The 17479-nt window shown below is 42.5% G+C and overlaps 1 long non-coding RNA gene across 1 annotated transcript in view; it reads left to right on the top strand.

Annotated features, from left to right (window-relative positions):
* LOC132431111 (uncharacterized) overlaps window positions 1-17479 on the top strand; it is a 51728-nt gene extending 34249 nt beyond the window's left edge. Inside the window, exon 3 of the long non-coding RNA XR_009520637.1 lies at window positions 17261-17479. This is a non-coding gene — a long non-coding RNA (uncharacterized lncRNA). The remainder of the gene's footprint in view (window positions 1-17260) is intronic.

The following is a 17479-nucleotide window of genomic DNA, read 5'->3' as shown; positions in this document are numbered from 1 at the left end:
TTGTTTAGCTACTAAAAAGATTGATCCCAACTCAGTGACCCCATCCATATCCCTTCCTGGTAAGAGTTGTGTGGAGCTCAGGTGAAAGGCTTTCTGAAAACTCGCCTGAAACCAACTCAACAGTCTAAGAGGAATTTTGATGGGGAGAATTTGGAGAGGATTCAATTAAATGCGTAAAAGGATTCGAAATAGGACCTAAGTAAGAAAAAAGAATTCATGAAGAAGGAAAAGATGTCCAGTTACACTGAGAAATTAAAATCTGAAGCAATTACCATGCAGATTTTGTTCAGGAAATGAGTATTGACTACCTACTGGGCATCAGATGATATATTTAATGTTAAATATACCGAAGTAGATAAGACATAGGCCCAGCCCTCCAGATCTCATTGAGCAGTGGAGAAAGTATTTCAGTGTTTCAGTGGAATCATCAGGAACTGGAGTTAACAATCTATCATATTTTAATTGCCTTTTTTTCCTGATTTTAAAAACAGTACATGCCTAGGGAAAAGAATTTGGAAAACAAAGAAGAAATTAAAAATCCACTCCGATCCCACCACCAGAAATAACCCCTGTTAATAATTTATATCTTTTTTGTAGGTATATATGTTTATAATAAGTGCTAACACTGATCAATGCATTCCATGTGCCAGGGACTATGATATAGTCTCACTTAATCTGCACGTCAGCATGATGAAGTGGGTACCATCATTGTCCCCATTTTACAGATGAGAACACAGAGGTTTTGAGATTAATTTGCTCAAAATCTCATAGTTAGGGATGGGAAGAGGTAGGACTCATTTGAGATCTGTCTTATTCCCAAGCTCTCAACCAGCCCAGGGACTGGAAGGACCCAGCAGCAAAGACTTCACTATTAGAGGGGCAAGGCTATTCTGAATACAGCCCTATGGCTGTGACTCAGATTTGGCTTTCAGGGGACTAATGTCTGATTTGTATGGAGAGACAGGGGCTGAGAAAGCTATATCCTCTAAAAACAAAAGAACTTGGTCTGTTTTTATTTTTTAACATCTTTATTGGAGTGTAATTGCTTTACAATGGTGTAAAACTTGGTCTCCTTGGGAACTCTTAAAAGTAATGCAAAGGGGAGAAAGGAATTCTTCCTTATAATCTGAGAGGAGGGCTTGGTGAATTGAAGGCTGTCCCTGCTACTGTAGTGCTGCCACCTGGTGGAGAAAGTGGTGTAGGACACCGTGTCCCGCAAAACCAGCCCTGAGAGACAAACATTCCCAGGGATGGAGAAGAAGTATTTGGAGAGAAATTTGCAAGAAGTGGGAAGCCTTGCACTAACAGGTAGGGACAAGAGTTGTAACTGCTACCGTGACCCCGTAACTCTCACCACATCCTGACCAGGCTTGGAAAAACAGGTTATGCATATGTCCCTGTACTAATTAAATTAAAATGTTTTTTCCCTATACTTTATTGTAATGAAATTACCTTTGATGTTCACACACCTTAAATGCTTAGTAGATGACAACAAATGTTATACGAGGTCATTATCAGGAGCCATTTGATTGGCAGTTAACATCAAGAACAGGGCACAAAGTAAGTGATCAAAAAGTGCTATCCACGGGGCTTCCCTGGTGGCGCAGTGGTTGGGAATCCTCCTACCAATGCAGGGGACAACGGGTTCGAGCCCTGGTCCGGGAAGATCCCACATGCCTCGGAGCAACAAAGCCCATGCGCCACAACACTGAGCCCGCGTGCCACAACTACTGAAGCCCACGAGCCTAGAGCCTGTGCCCCTAGAGCCCGTGCTGCACAATAAGAGAAGACACCGCAATGAGAAGCCCATGCACCGCAACGAGGAGTGGCCCCCGCTCACCGCAACTAGAGAAAGCCCACATGCAGCAACGAAGACCCAACGCAGCCAAAAATAAAATAAATAATAATTTTTTTTAAAGTGCTATCCGTTGGGTTTGTTCGTCTCACTCTTTGCCTAGGATAGGAGATCTTAGTCATCCTGGTACTGATGACAGCAAAAGCCCCCCTGCCATTGGACCCATGTATACTGACTACTTGATGCAATTCTCCTTATTATTCCCTTTTCTAACACAAAAACTTAGAGAATCGTGATCATTGTTTTATATCTCTATTAATTAGATAAAAATAAGTTTAAAATAAAGAGATGTATGTCCAAAATTATAAAGTTTTTGGTATATGGATCTCTGTCAAAGGTAGATGAAAAGTCCAGTCCAGGATGTCTGTGGGAGGAGATACATGCTATAGAACACAATCTCAAGTTCAGGGCTGGCTTCAAGGAGTCTATATGCCCCGTGAAATATTAGGCAAGATGGAATTTGTCAGAAAATGCGTGCTTTTTTTCCCTGGGGAGAAATTTGAGAGTTTTCAACTGCTTCTGAAAATGATACCTACCCAAAGGTTCGCAATCGTTGCCTGGAACCCTTCAGAGGGTCCTTCTAATTATGGGGTGCTCCAATGATCCACACCACATGCACTATTAGTATGAATTATGTTAAACTAATTAGCATTAAAACTGATTTGAAATAACTTACTTTTAAATAAACATTTTGATTTACACGGCTTTGCCTGAGGAATCCAACAAGTGATGAAGGGTCAGCCCGGACACGGGTCAGACAGACTTTTTTCCTTTCAGCCTTGAGACCTCCAGACAGAACTAAAGATCATCAGAGGTTGTGTGAGAATCATATCATCAGAGGCTGTGTCAGAGGCCCTGGGTGACAATAAGGGGGTCCTACGTTCTGAGCCTGGCTCTGCTCATAAAATCTTGGTGACTTTGGGTGCTTAATTCCCCTGGTCCTCATTTTTTTTTTTTTTTTTTTTTTTTTTGCGGTACGCGGGCCTCTCACTGTTGTGGCCCCTCCCGCCGCGGAGCACAGGCTCCGCACGCACAGGCTCAGCGGCCATGGCTCACGGGCCCAGCTGCTCCGCGGCATGTGGGGTCTTCCCGGACCGGGGCACGAACCCGTGTCACCTGCATCGGCAGGCGGACTCTCAACCACTGCGCCACCAGGGAAGCCCCTCATTTTTAAAAAATAGATCTTTATAGGAGTATAATTGCTTCACAATACTGTGTTAGTTCCTGTAGCACAAAAAAGCGAATCAGCCATATGCGTATTCATGTCACCATATCCCCTCCCTCTTGAGCCTCCCTTCCATCCTCCGTATCTCACCCCTCTAGGTCATCGCAAAGCACTGAGCCTATCTCCCTGTGCTACGCGGCTGCTTCCCACTAGCTATCTATTTTACATTTGGTAGTGTATATATCTCCATGCCACTCTCTCACTTCGTCCCAGCTTACCCTTCCCCCTCCCCGTGTCCTCAAGTCCATTCTCTGCGTCTGCGTCTTTATTCCTGTCCTGCTCCTAGGATCTTCAGAACCACTTTTTTTTTGTTTTAAGATTCCATATATATGTGTTAGCATACGGTATTTATTTTTCTCTTTCTGACTTACTTCACTCTGTATGACAGACTCTAGTTCCCCCCACCTCACTACAAATAACTCAATTTCATTTCTTTTTATGGCTGAGTAATATTCCATTGTATATATGTGCCACATCTGCTTTATCCATTCATCTGTTGATGGACACTTAGGTTGCTTCCATGTCCTGGCTATTGTAAATACAGCTGCAATGAACATTGTGGTACATGTATCTTTATGAATTATGGTTTTCTCAGGGTATATGCCCAGTAGTGAGATTGCTGGGTCATATGGTAGTTCTATTTGTAGTGTTTTAAGGAACCTCCATACTGTTTTCCATAGTGGTTGTATCAATTTACATTCTCACCAACAGTGCAGGAAGGTTCCCTTTTCACCACACCCTTTCCAGCATTTATTGTTTCTAGATTTTTGTTGTTGTTGTTGTTTCTAGATTTTTTTTTATAATGGCCATTCTGACTGGTGTGAAGTGATACCTCACTGTAGTTTTGATTTGCAATTCTCTAATAATTAGTGATGTTGAGCAGCTTTTCGTGTGCCTCTTGGCCATCTGTATGTCTTCCTTGGTGAAATGTCTATTTAGGTCTTCCACCCATTTTTTAACTGGATTGTTTTTTTGATATTGAGCTCCATGAGCTGTTTGTATATTTTGGAGACTAATCCTTTGTCTGTTGTTTCATTTGCAAATATTTTCTCCCATTCTGAAGGTTATCTTTTGGTCTTGTTTATGGTTTCCTTTGCTGTGCAAAAGCTTTTAAGTCCCATTTGTTTATTTTTGTTTTTATTTCCATTACTTTAGGAGGTGGGTCAAAAAAAGATCTTGCTGTGGTTTATGTCAAAGAGTGTTTTTCTTATGTTTTCCTCTAAGAGTTTTATAGTGTCTGCTATTACATTTAAGTCTTTAATCCATTTGGAGTTAGTTTTGTGCATGATGTTAGGGAGTGTTCTAATTTCATTCTTTTACATGTAGCTGTCCAGTTTTCCCAGCACCATTTATTGAAAAGACTGTCTTTTCTCCATTGTATGTTCTTGCCTCCTTTGTCATAAATTCGGTGCGCTTTTGTGTGTGGGTTTATCTCTGGTCATTCTATCCTGTATCATTGATCTATATTTTTGTTTTTGTGCTGGTACCGTACTGTCTTGATTACTGTAGCTTTGTGGTATAGTTTGAAGTCAGGGAGCCTGATTCCTCCAACTCCGTTTTTCTTTCTCAAGATTGCTTTGGCTATTTGGGGTCTTCTGTGTTTCCAAACAAATTGTAAAATTTTTTGTTCTAATTCTGTGAAGAATGCCATTGACAGTTTGATAGAGATTGCATTGAATCTGTAGATTGTTTTGGGTAGTATAATCATTTTCACAATATTGATTCTTCCAATCCAAGAACATGGTATATTTCTCCATCTGTTTATGTCATCTTTGATTGTTTTCTGAGTACAAGTCTTTCACCTCCTTAGGCAGGTTTATTCCTAGGTATTTTATTCTTTTTATTGCAATGGTAAATGGAAGTGTTTCCTTAATTTCTCTTTCTGATTTTCGTTGTTGGTGTATAGGAATGCCAGAGATTTTTGTGCATTAATTTTGTGTCCTGAAACCTTTCCAAATTCATTGATTAGTTCTAGTAGTTTTCTGGTGGCATCTTTAGGATTCTCTATGTATAGTATCATGTCATCGACAAACAGTGACAGTTTTACTTCTTCTTTTCCAATTTGTATTCCTTTTATTTCTTTTTCTTCTCTGATTGCCATGGCTAGGACTTCCAAAACTATGTTGCCTAAGAGTGGCGAGAGTGTACATCCTTGTCTTGTTCCTGATCTTAGTGGAAATGCTTTCAGTTTTTCACCATTGAGCATGATGCTTACTGGGGGTTTGTCATATATGGCCTTTATTATGTTGAGGTAGGTTCCCTTTATGCCCATTTTCTAGAGGGTTTTTATCATAAATGGGTGTTGAATTTTGTCAAAAGCTTTTTCTGCATCTATTGAGATGATCATCTGGTTTCTATTCCTTAATTTGTTAATATGGTGTATCACATTGATTGATTTGTGTATATTGAAGAATCTTTGCATCCCTAGGATAAATCCCACTTGATCATGGTGTATTATCCTTTTAATGTGCTGTTGGATTCTGTTTGCTAGTATTTTGTTCAGGATTTTTGCATCTATGCTCATCAGTGATATTGGTCTATAATTTTCTTTTTTTGTGACATCTTTTCCTGGTTTTCGTATCAGGGTGATGGTGGCTTCATAGAATGAATTTGGGAGTGTTTCTCCCTCTGCAATTTTTTGGTAGAGTTTAAGAAGGATCGGTGTTAGCTCTTCCCTAAATGTTTGATAGAATTTTCCTGTGAAGCCATCTGGTCCTGGACTTTTGTTTGTTGGAAGTTTTTTTTTTTTTTTTTGCAGTACACTGGCCTCTCACTGTTGTGGCCTCTCCCGCTGCAGAACACAGGCTCCGGCCGCGCAGGCTCAGTGGCCATGGCTTACGGGCCCAGCCGCTCCGTGGCATGCGGGATCCTCCTGGACAAACCCACACAAACCCGCGTCCCCTGCATTGGCAGGGGGACTCCCAACCACTGAGCCACCAGGGAAGCCCTGTTGGAAGATTTTTAATTAAAATTTCTATTTCATTACTTGTGATAGGTCTGTTTATATTTTCTAATTCTTCCTGGTTCAGTCTTGGAAAATTGTACCTTTCCAAGAATTTGTCCATTTCTTCGTGGTTGTTAATTTTATTGGCATACAGTTGTTTGTCGTAGTGTCTTATAATCCTTTGTATTTCTGTGGTGTCAGTTGTGATTTCTCCTTTCTCATTTCTATTTTATTGATTTGCGTCCTCTCCCTTTTTTTCTTGATGAGTCTGGCTAAGGGTTTATCAATTTTGTTTATCTTCTCAAAGAACCAGCTTTTAGTTTTATTGATTTTTGCTATTGTTTTCTTCATTTCTATTTCATTTATTTCTGCTCTGATCTTTATGATTTCTTTCCTTCTACTGACTTTGGGTTTTCTTTGTTCTTCTTTCTCTAGTTGTTTTAAGTGTAGGGTTAGATTGTTTATTTGAGATTTTTCTTGCTTCTTGAGGTAGGATTGTACTGCTATAAACTTCCCTCTTAGAACTGCTTTTGCTGCATCCCATAGGTTTTGGATTGTCGTGTTTTCGTTGTCATTTGTTTCTATGTATTTTTTAAATATCTTCTTTGATTTGTTCAGTGATCTCTTGGTTATTTAGTAGCACACTGTTTAGCCTCCATGTATTTGTGTTTTTTATAGTTTTTTTCCTGAAATTGATTTCCAGTCTTATAGCGTTGTAGTCAGAAAAGATGCTTGATATGATTTCAATTTTCTTCAATTTTCTGAGGCTTGATTTGTGACCCAAGATGTGATCTATCCTGGAGAATGTTCCATGTGCATTTTAGAAGAAAATGTATTCTGCCACTTTTGGGTGGAATAGTCTATGAATATCAATTAGATCTATGTGGTCTCTTGTGTCATTTAAAGCTTGTGTTTCCTTATTTATTTTCTGTTTGGACAATCTGTCCATTGGTGTAAGTGGGGTGTTAAAGTCCTATTATTATTGTGTTACTGTCAGTTTCTCCTTTCATGGTTGTTAGCATTTGCTTATGTATTGAGGTGCTCCTATGTTGGGTGCATAAACATTATAATTGTTATATTTTCTTCTTGGATTGATCCCTTGATCATTATGTAGTGTCCCTCCTTATCTCTTCTAACAGTCTTTATGTTAAAGTCTATCTTTTCTGATACGAGTATTGTTACTCCAGCTTTCTTCTGATTTCCATTTGCATGGAATATCTTATTCCATACCCTCACTTTCAGTCTGTATGTGTCCCTAGGTCTGAAGTGGGTCTCTTGTAGACAGCATATATATGAGTCTTGTTTTTGTATCCATTTAGCCAGTCTGTGTCTTTTGGTTGGGACATTTAATCCATTTACATTCAAGGTTATTATCAATATGTATGTTCCCATTACCATTTTCTTAATTGTTTTGGGTTTGTTTTTGTGGGTCTTTTTCTTCTCTTGTGTTTCCTGCTTAGAGAAGTTCCTTTAGCATTTGTTGTATAGCTGGTTTGGTGGTGCTGAATTCTCTTAGCTTTTGCTTGTCTGAAAAGCTTTTGACTTCACCATTGAATCTGAATGAGATCCTTGCTGAGTAGAGGAATCTTGGTTGTAGGTTTTTCTCTTTAATCACTTTAAGTATATCCTGCCACTCCCTTCTGACCTGCAGAGTTTCTGCTGAAAAATAAGCTGATAAGCTTATGGGGATTCCTTTGTATATTATTTTTTGTTTTTCCCTTGATGCTTTTAGTATTTTTTTCTTTGAATTTAATTTTTGTTAGATTGATTAATATGTGTCTTGGTGTGTTTTTCCTAGTGTTTATCCTGTATGGGACTCTCTTCCCATACAGGGAAGTCCCATACAGACTCTCTTCCTGGACTTGGGTGACTATTTCCTTTCCCATGTTAGGGAAGTTTTCAACTGTAATCTCTTCAAATATTTTCTCAGACCCTTTCTTTTTCTCAGACCCCTGTAATTCAAATATTGGTGCATTTAGTGTTGTCCCAGAGGTCTCTGAGATTGTCTTCGATTCTTCTCATTCTCTTCTCTTTATTCTGCTCCTTGGCAGTTATTTCCACCATTTTGTCTTCCAGCTCACTTATTTGTTCTTCTGCCTCTGTTATTCTGTTATTGATTCCTTCTAGTGTATTTTTCATTTCAGTTATTGTGTTGTTCATCTCTGTTTGTTTATTCTTTAGTTCTTCTAGATCTTTTTTAAACATTTCTTGTATTTTCTCAGTCCGTGCCTCCATTCTATTTCCAAGATTCTGGATCATCTTTACTATCATTACTCTGAATTCTTTTTCAGGTAGACTGCCTATTTCCTCTTCATTTATTTGTTCTTGTAGGTTTTTACCATGCTTCTTCATCTGTGACATATTTTTTTGCCGTCCCCCCTTTTTTTTCTATGACTGGGATTGTGTTTCTGTCTTACTGGTTGTTTGGCCTGAGGCTTCCAACACTGGAGTTTGTAGGCTATTGGGTAGAGCTTGGTCTTGGAGCTGAGAGGAGGAACTCCGTGAAACCTCACTCTGATGAATACTCCCTGGGGTGTGAGATTCTCTGTTAGTCCAGTGGTTCGGACTCGGAGCTCCCACCACAGGAGCTTTGGCCCAACCCTGGGCTCATGAACCAAGATCCTGCAAACCGCCTGGGGTGGCAAAAAAAAAAAACAATAACAAAGTAAGGAATAAAATTAGACTAGGGAACCAGCAGATATGTTAAGAAGAATATAAAAATAAAAATATAGATGAATCAACAACCGGAAGGTACATCAGTACCACAATAGTAAAAAAGAGAAGGAGGAAAAAGGAAGAAAAAAAAAAGGGGTGGGGGGTGGGGAGGCCTTGGCTATGGAGGGCGGGAACTAAGAAAGGGTGAGGTTTGGGTGGTGAATGGGGCCAATGCTCAGGACCCACAGGGCTGGAAAAGGCCCTGGAGGCTGCGGACGGTGGGGCTTAGGCTCAAGGAACAGAACGGGCCCAGGCGTGCCCCCAACCCCTCGTCTCAGAGGGCAGGGAACCTCACCTGGGAGCCCAGCAGGCTTCCTGGGCTCGAGTGGGCGGGGCAAATGCCCTTCTCTCTTTTCCTTCTCCTCCAGTCTGGGAGGGCCCCTCCCGCCTGCCTCTCCTGATCTCCCCAGCCTCCCTCCTATGCCCCCAAGGACCCACATGGCCTGGAGGGAGTTTTGGAGGGCAGGGAACCAGACTGGGAGATCAGTAGGCGCCCCATGCCCAAGTGGGCAGGGCAGTCGCCCTCCGCGCCTCTCCTGCTCCTCCAGGATGGCTCCTCCCACTTGCCTCTCCTGATCTCCCCGGCCTCCCTCCTATGCCCCCAGGACCCATGAGGCCTGGATGGGGCTTTGGAGGGCGGGGTACTGGCCTGGGAGCTCAGCAGGCTCCCCGGCCGGAGTGGGCCAGGCAATCGCCCTCCACTTCTCTCCCACTCTTCCTGCAGAGTCCCTCCTGCCTGCCTCTCCTGATCTCCCCGGCCTCAGGGGCGACGATCCTGTCTGGCCTCCACTTCTCCTCCCCCCCTCAGTCCCGCTACGTCCTACCAGTTCACTCTGAGGTTCCTTGGGCATCAGAGACCCTGCCCAGTGGCCGGCAGGAGCCCTAGTTGTGGAGAGACGCTAACTCGGTGTCTTCCCCCACCACCATCTTGACTCTGCCTCCGTCATTTTTTTTTACTTGAATTGCAAAAGCATAAAGATCAGAGTCCACTCTGTGTCCCATTGTCCCTGCGTGGCCCAGCCCACGTTTATTTACCAAACAGTTTCTTTTGCATCTTCATATGGAGTGCCTTCCTCCTTTCTGAAGTTCTAAACCACTCCCCGCCAACATCTCCTTTTGTCTTTAACCACAGGTGGTATTTAAGGCGAGGGTTTTGGCCATCTTGGAGAGTTAGTTTTCCTGAGTCTCTCCCATGTGTATGTTGGGGAGGGGGAAATTTCCCCCTCTACCCCTCTTTGAGTTCTTGTGGCTGGACTAATAACAAAATTGATGCAAGACAGATTAACAGGAGAAAAAAACAACAAATTTTAATTCATGCACACAGAGGTCTCGTGGAAATGGGACCTAAGAAGTGGCCGAAGCAGGCAGCTTTTATACTTTTTAGACAAAGAGACAATAAATTTGTGAGGAATTGACAGGACAAAGAAACTTGGGTTTTGGGTGCCCAATTAGTGAAGAATCAAAACAGAATGTGGGCTTGGGGTAGTAAATTAAAGAAGTAAGAAGGTTTGTTTCCAGAGGCTTCTAGGCCTGTAATTCCCCCACCTCTGGGGATAAGGGTGTCCTTCTACCTCCAGATGCAGGGGTGTACCTTTCACATGGGAGATTTATTTCCTGCTTTCAGGGAGACAGAAAGGAGGGTCAGAGTGTCCCTCTTGTAATGACTGTTTATTAAGTAACTTTAATTCAAAATAATCATTATGTCATTGCATATTTTGGGGTGAGCTTCTCTGGGCCCCAACATATAGATGTTATTAAACTTCTGTTTGATTTTCTCCTGTTAATCTGTCACATGTCAGTTTAATTCTTAGACCATCCAGAAGAACCTAAAAGGATAGACGACAATTTCTTCCTCCCTGACAGTGGCAACAACATAAAAAACTCCTTGATATCTCTGTTTTATAAATTCACTAGTTTCTTTAATAGTATACTAAATATGCGAATTAAAACCGCAATGATGTATAACCATACCCTTCCCAGAATGGCTAAAATTAGGACAGCTGATAATATCAAGTATTAATGAGAGTGTGGTGCAACTAGAACTTTCAGATATTGCTGGTGGGAGTGTAAGTTGGTACAGTCATTTTGGAAAATTGGCAGCATCTTCTATGTCTACCCTATGACCCAGCAGTTCCACTCCTGGGTATATTCCCAAGAGAAATGAGTGCTTATGTTCACCAAACGATGCATTGGAAAATGTTCATAGCAGCTTTATACATGATAGTCCCCAATCTGTTAACAACCCAAATGTCTATTAAGAGTAGGTTGGATAGGGCTTCCCTGGTGGCGCAGTGGTTGGGAGCCCGCCTGCCGATGCAGGGTACATGGGTTCGTAGCCTGGTCCGGGAGGATCCCACGTGCCGCGGAGCGGCTGGGCCCGTGAGCCATGGCCGCTGGGCCTGCGCGTCCAGAGCCTGTGCTCCGCAACGGGAGGGGCCCCGGCGGTGGGAGGCCCGCGTATAGCAAAAAAAAAAAAGAGTAGGATGGATAAATAAATTGTGACGTATTTGAAATGAAATTCCACGCAGCAATGAAAAACACACACTCCTGCTTCATGCAGTAACATGGCTGAATCTCACAGATGTAATATTGAGCAAGAGAAGCCAGACCCGAAAGAGTACATAGGGTGTGATTTCATTGACGTGGAGTTCAAGAATAAGCAAAATTAATCTCTAGTGAAAGAAGGCAAAATAGCGTTTGCCCTTGTGGGGGCAGGCTGACTGGGAGGGGTATAAGAGAGCCTCCTGGGGCGCTGGAAATTTTGTTATCTTCTGAGTGGTGGTTACACAGGTGTACACTTACGTAAAACTGTATTCATCTGCATCCAGTTTTATGCACTTTGTGTAATTTATTAATCCGCAAAAAAGTAAAAAGAAAATAATGTCTGAAATCCATCAGGCTAACGGATAGTGATGGCTCTGTGTCCCAGAAATGTCAGTCACAGTTTGGTCTTGTGCTCCCTTCTAGATGGCACTGCCCTGCCTGTAGTCCTCTGCCCAGCGGACCTCGAGGCGCTGCTCTGGGTGGGGTTGGGGGGGGCAGCCACTGCACCAGGTCGGCCAGGACCTGAGATAGAGGCTGACCAGGTGCCCTCTGCCGGCATTGGGGCTGCAGATTTGGGGGCAGCAAAGAGAGAGCAGAGTCAGAAGCAGCAGAGATGAGAGTGTGAGAGAGGCTCGGGGAGGGAGTGGCTGTAGTAGCTGTCTCTCAACATGCTCGGCTCTTAACAGCTTTCCTGATCCAGGTCTTTTCCAGATGTAGCCTTAGAGCATCTGTGCATGGCAAACTGACCTTCAGTGATTTTTTTTTTTTTTTTTTGCGGTACGCGGGCCTCTTACTGCTGTGGCCTCTCCCATTGCGGAGCACAGGCTCCAGACGCGCAGGCTCAGCGGCCATGGCTCACAGGCCCAGCCGCTCCACGGCATGTGGGATCTTCCCGGACCAGGGCACGAACCCGTGTCCCCTGCATTGGCAGGCGGACTCTCAACTACTGCGCCACCAGGGAAGCCCCTTCAGTGATTTTTGCAACCTTGTCAAGGTGAGGGCAACTATCAGTCAGAATCTAGCAGGAAAAGGTGACTCACTCAGACAAGGTAATTGAGGAGAGTTTAATGAAAGGACACTTATACAGATGTGAATAGGTTCAGGGGATGACCTCCCTCTACCTGAATCCCACCCAGGTGTCCCTTTTTCTATAAGCTCATGCCCCAGCCCTCTCCCTACTCCATTCCAGTCCAAGTGGCCCATCTTTAGTCCCTCTAGGGGTGAAGGTGTGGGCTGTGCCAGTGGTTCTTAGTCCCAGCTAGCCATAAACTCACCTGGGGAAGCGTTAAAGTACATCAGTGCCTGGGCTCCACCCCCAGAAGCTCTAATTTAATGGGTCTCGAGTAGAGCCTGGGCATTGTGCCATGTAAAAGCTCTCAGGTGACGCTAACAAGCCCAGATCAATTCCTTCAGACTCTCCGGGGCCTAGGATCTGGGCATAGGTGCTCTTTCAACTTTCCTCAGTGCAGCCAGAGCTGAGAAGCTCTGTTCTGTTTTCTTTCAAAATCTATTGTTTGGCAAAAACTTGCGGATCTGTTCTCCTCAGACTTTCCTTTAAAGTGTATTTCAGAAGTAAAACAATATAATAAGTTTATAAACTGAACATTGATTATTTTCATCCTAATAACACTGCTTGAGGTACTATCAGTATCTCTGGCCAGAGTCAAGAACAAAGGAATAAAGAAAATAACATCCATATTCATAACAGCATTATTCACGATAGCCAAAAGGCTGAAACGACCCTAGTGTCCATTGGCAGATGAATGGATAAACCAAATGTGGTAAATACATACAATGGCCTATTTTTCAGCCTTAAAAAGGAAGGAAATTCTGACACGTGCTACAACATGGATGAACCTCTAGGACATGATGCTGAGTGAAATAAGCCAGTCTCAAAAAGACAAATACTGTTTGACACTCCACTTATATGTGGTACTTAGGGTAGTCAAAATCACAGGGACAGAAAGTAGAAGGGTGGTTGCCAGGGGCAGGGGTGGGGGGAATGGGGAGTTGTTTAATCCTGGGTACTGGGTTTCAGTTTTTCAGGATGAAAAGAGTTCTACTCCTAGAAGAGAACATAGGCAAAACGTTCTCTGACATAAATCGTACCAATGTTTTCTTAGGTCAGTCTCCCAAGGCAATAGCAATAAAAACAAAAATAAATGGGACCTAATCAAACTTACAACCTTTTGCACGGCAAAGGAAACCATAAAAAAAATGAAAAAACAACCTACAGAATGGGAGAAAATATTTGCAAATGATGTGACAGACGAGGGCTTCATCTCCAAAATATATAAACAGTTCATGCAACTCAACAACAAAAAAACAAACAACCAAATCGAAAAATGGGCAGAAGACCTAAACAGACATTTCTCCAAAGAAGACATACAGATGGCCAGTAGACACATGAAAAGATGCTCAACATCACTAATTATTAGAGAAATGCACATCAAAACTATAATGAGGTACCACCTCACACCAGTCAGAATGGCCATCATTAAAAAGTCTACAAATAACAAACACTAGAGAGGGTGTGGAGAAAAGGGAACCCTCCTACACTGTTGGTGGGAATGTAAATTGGTGCAGCCACTATGGAAAACAGTGTGGAGGTTCCTCAGAAAACTAAAAATAGAGTTACCATATGATCCAGCAATCCCACTGGATTGTTCCCCTATGTTCGTAGCAGTGCTATTCACAATAGCCAAAATATGGGAACACCTAAATGTCCATTGACAGATGAGTGGATAAAGAGGTGGTACATATATGCAGTGGAATACTACTCAGCCATAAAAAAGAATGAAATAATGCCATTTGCAGCAACATGGATGCAACTAGAGATTATCATACTAAGTTAAGTCAGAAAGAGAAAGACAAATACCATATGATATCACTTATAAGTGGAATCTAAAATATGGCACAAATGAACCTATCTATGAAACAGAAACAGACTCATAGACATCGAGAACAGACTTATGGTTGTCAAGGGGGAGGAGTTTGGGGGAGGGAAGGACCGGGAATTTGGGATTAGCAGATATAAACTATTATATATAAGATGGATAAACAACAATAGTACAGGGAACTCTATTCAATATCCTGTGATAAACCATAATGGAAAAGAATATTAAAAAAGAATGTCTAAAAAAAAGATGAAAAGAGTTCTAGACATTGTTTGCACAACGATGTGAATGTATTTAACACCACTGAACTGTACGCTTAAAATGGTTAAGATGGAAATTTTGTGTGTAGGGAAGGGGAAACAGCAGGACACCGTTGTGGGCAAGAGGACCCAGGGCAGGCCGGGCAGTGGAGGAGAGGCGGTGCAAGTAAAACTTCCCTGCGAGGTCATATAGAAGGAAGAGGACATTCTTTTCCAATCATGCTGCTGTAGGAAAATATTCTTCTTCCTTGATGAGGCTCCCCAGTGTACTGTCTCTGAGCATTGTTTATCATGCGAGCTGTGGGCTTCCGTCCAAGAGTCACCCTCAGGGGCAGGAAGATTATAGGCAACAGGAGGAGCTGTGACCTCACCTTGCCCTGGGTGGGGGGCCAGTGCCTACCCCATGCTCCTCTGTTGGAGCTCCTTGGTGATATGATTCTAAACTAGACTCATACTTGGGGAAAGGGATTCCTGTGGATTACCACGCTCCACTGTGCTGTTCAGGGTGGAGGAAGAGATACCAGGGCGAGATCAGCCTGTGTATGCTTCCCTACACAGCCTAGGGAATTGACAAGGTGGTTAAATCTGAGAAAAAAGTGAGGCGAAAGCTGGTTATCCCATGAGAGAACTCTTATAAGTCATTTACCATTTTCCCCACTTTGATTCTGGAAATAATATTTAGCATCTGGTTTTAAAAACCCTTTTCTACTGTGGAAAGAAATACCAACCGATTGAGATCAAGCAAAAGCTGTTTATTCAGGGCTTGCTATAGCAAGAGTCAGCCAACATCACTTAGGTTTTGGCAGACACCCAAAGGCAGGCAGAGGAGTGGGAAAGCTTTGTACTGGACAAAGAGGAACCCTGCAGGTGTGCCCTGATTGGAGGCTGTTGACATGGGAAGCTGAAGGCAGGCTAACCAGAAGCATGGCATCCTATGTGATTGGTCAGGGGAGCATATGTGCTTTCTCCAGTTGATCCCAAGTTGGAAGCTGCAACAAAAATTAGGGAGGCTATCAGATATTAATAAAGTCCTGGCCATTTGGGACCGATTGTTACAGGAGTTATTGTTTCACTTCCTGGACTAGTTGTTAGAGATAGAAGTCTGACTTGCAGATAGTAGGTTGGCTTCCTGGGCTGGTTGCTCCAGACTGTGGGTCAGAGTTCTGTTTTATATATGGTCTGGCCATTGTCCATTTGTATATTCAGTCTCTCACTACCAGACTGTAAAGAAAAATATGTTGCCTGCTATTCCAGTTCTACAAGGATAAAGCCATTAGCCACTGGAGTTGCCCACTGACAGTGCACCTGAGGGGAATTCACTGTGAACTTCCCTCCAACTGCTTTTGCTGCATCCCATAGATTTTGTATGGTTGTGTTTTCATTGTCATTTGTCTCAAGGTATTTTTTAATTATCTTTTTGATTTCCTCATTGACCCATTTTTTTTTAGTAGCATGTTGTTTAGTCTCCATGTAATAGTTTTTTTCTCATTTCTTTTTCTGTGGTTGATTTCTCGTTTCATGTTGTTGTGGTCAGAGAAGATGCTTGAAATCATTTCCATACTCTTAAATTTGTTGAGGTTTGTTTTGCGGTCAATCCTAGAGAATGTTTCATGTGCACTTGAAAAGAATGTGTATTCTGGTTTTTTTGGATGTAATGTTCTGAAAATATCAATTAAGTCTAACTGTTCTATTGTATCATTTAGGATCTGTTGCCTTGTTGATTTTCTGTATAGAGGATCTGTCCATTGATGTGAGTGGGGTGTTAAAGTCTCCTACTATTATTGTATTCCTGAGAGGAATTCAGGATGGAGAAAAACAGGAAGCATTCTGCATTCTGTGCTGGCCCCTAGATAGTTAAGATGCATCTCTAAGGACAAATTTCAAATGACCCTAGATTATTGCATATTCCCATATATAGAAAAGCACTAACATCATTAACTTGAGATGTCTGTTCTTTGTGATTTGCAGTAATCTTTTGATGTTCAACTACATGTTTTTTTCCAGCCCAAAGAAATTCATATACGTCCTGGTTCCTCCCTTACTTCTTCAGAGCAGTTCCTCAGAGCTACCTGCGAGGCTGTCTCTGAGGCTATAGTCCTCCGTAAGGTCCCCAAATAAAATTTGACTCACAACTTTTATGCTGTGCGTCCTTATTTCAGTCAACAAAAGCTTGAGGTGTTTCAGCCCAAAAGTCTAGTGGTGGTGGAGCTGTAGGAGTGAAGCTTTCTTTGCTCCTTCCTCCACTCAGGCCAGTGTAGTCATAGAAATATCAGATCAAGGTGGGGACAGTGGTCCAGAAGTTCCAGGCTTTGCCACTAACCAAAGCTGAAAGTTTTGGGGACAATAAGGGAGCCTCTGCTGCAGTGTGGACAGACTCAGGAGTCTCCGTGAGAACAACTCTTCCCCAACAAGTGGAAGGTCACCTTGACAGCCAAAGGACGCACTCCCGTTATATTGTCTGTATAAGTGGAGGGAGTTCCCAGAGAGGGAAACCCTTTTATAAAATCCCTAATACCCCTGACTTTTAATTTCAGCAATAGCGTATGACACTGAAAGTTATTGAAATTGTCAACATTGGCTTGTGTCCAATTTGTAAACAGCTCCTCGGCTGCCCCTTCCCTACCATCACCTGGCCCCCATCGCTAACTGTAGAAATCTTTAGAATTTTCTCTAGGATTCATTCTCCCTTACCTGACCCCCGTAATATTTGCTTCATAATTCTCTTATGGCTTCTAGCTTGCTGTATAGTTTATGCTATTCATATTTACTTCTTTTAACCTTCGCCAGACTATAAACTCTTTTTTTTTTTTTCACCTGCAGTGTTAGTACAGACACTGAAAAACGCTCACTGATCAATGTCCCTGTGATGGATGACACATTCATTGACCAAATACGAATTGAGAAGCTTCTCGGAGCCAAATCAGAAGATAGGCACTAAAGGGTACAGAGACAACACAGTCACTGCCCCTGGCCTCAGGGTGAGAGCAAAGCAGCCACATAATTGCCATACGATGTGGTAAGTGCTAAGTAATGGCGTGG

Source organism: Delphinus delphis, chromosome 9 (genome assembly GCF_949987515.2).
Source record: "Delphinus delphis chromosome 9, mDelDel1.2, whole genome shotgun sequence".
NCBI classification, from domain to species: domain Eukaryota; kingdom Metazoa; phylum Chordata; class Mammalia; order Artiodactyla; family Delphinidae; genus Delphinus; species Delphinus delphis.
This window is presented reverse-complemented; position numbering and strand designations above follow the sequence as displayed.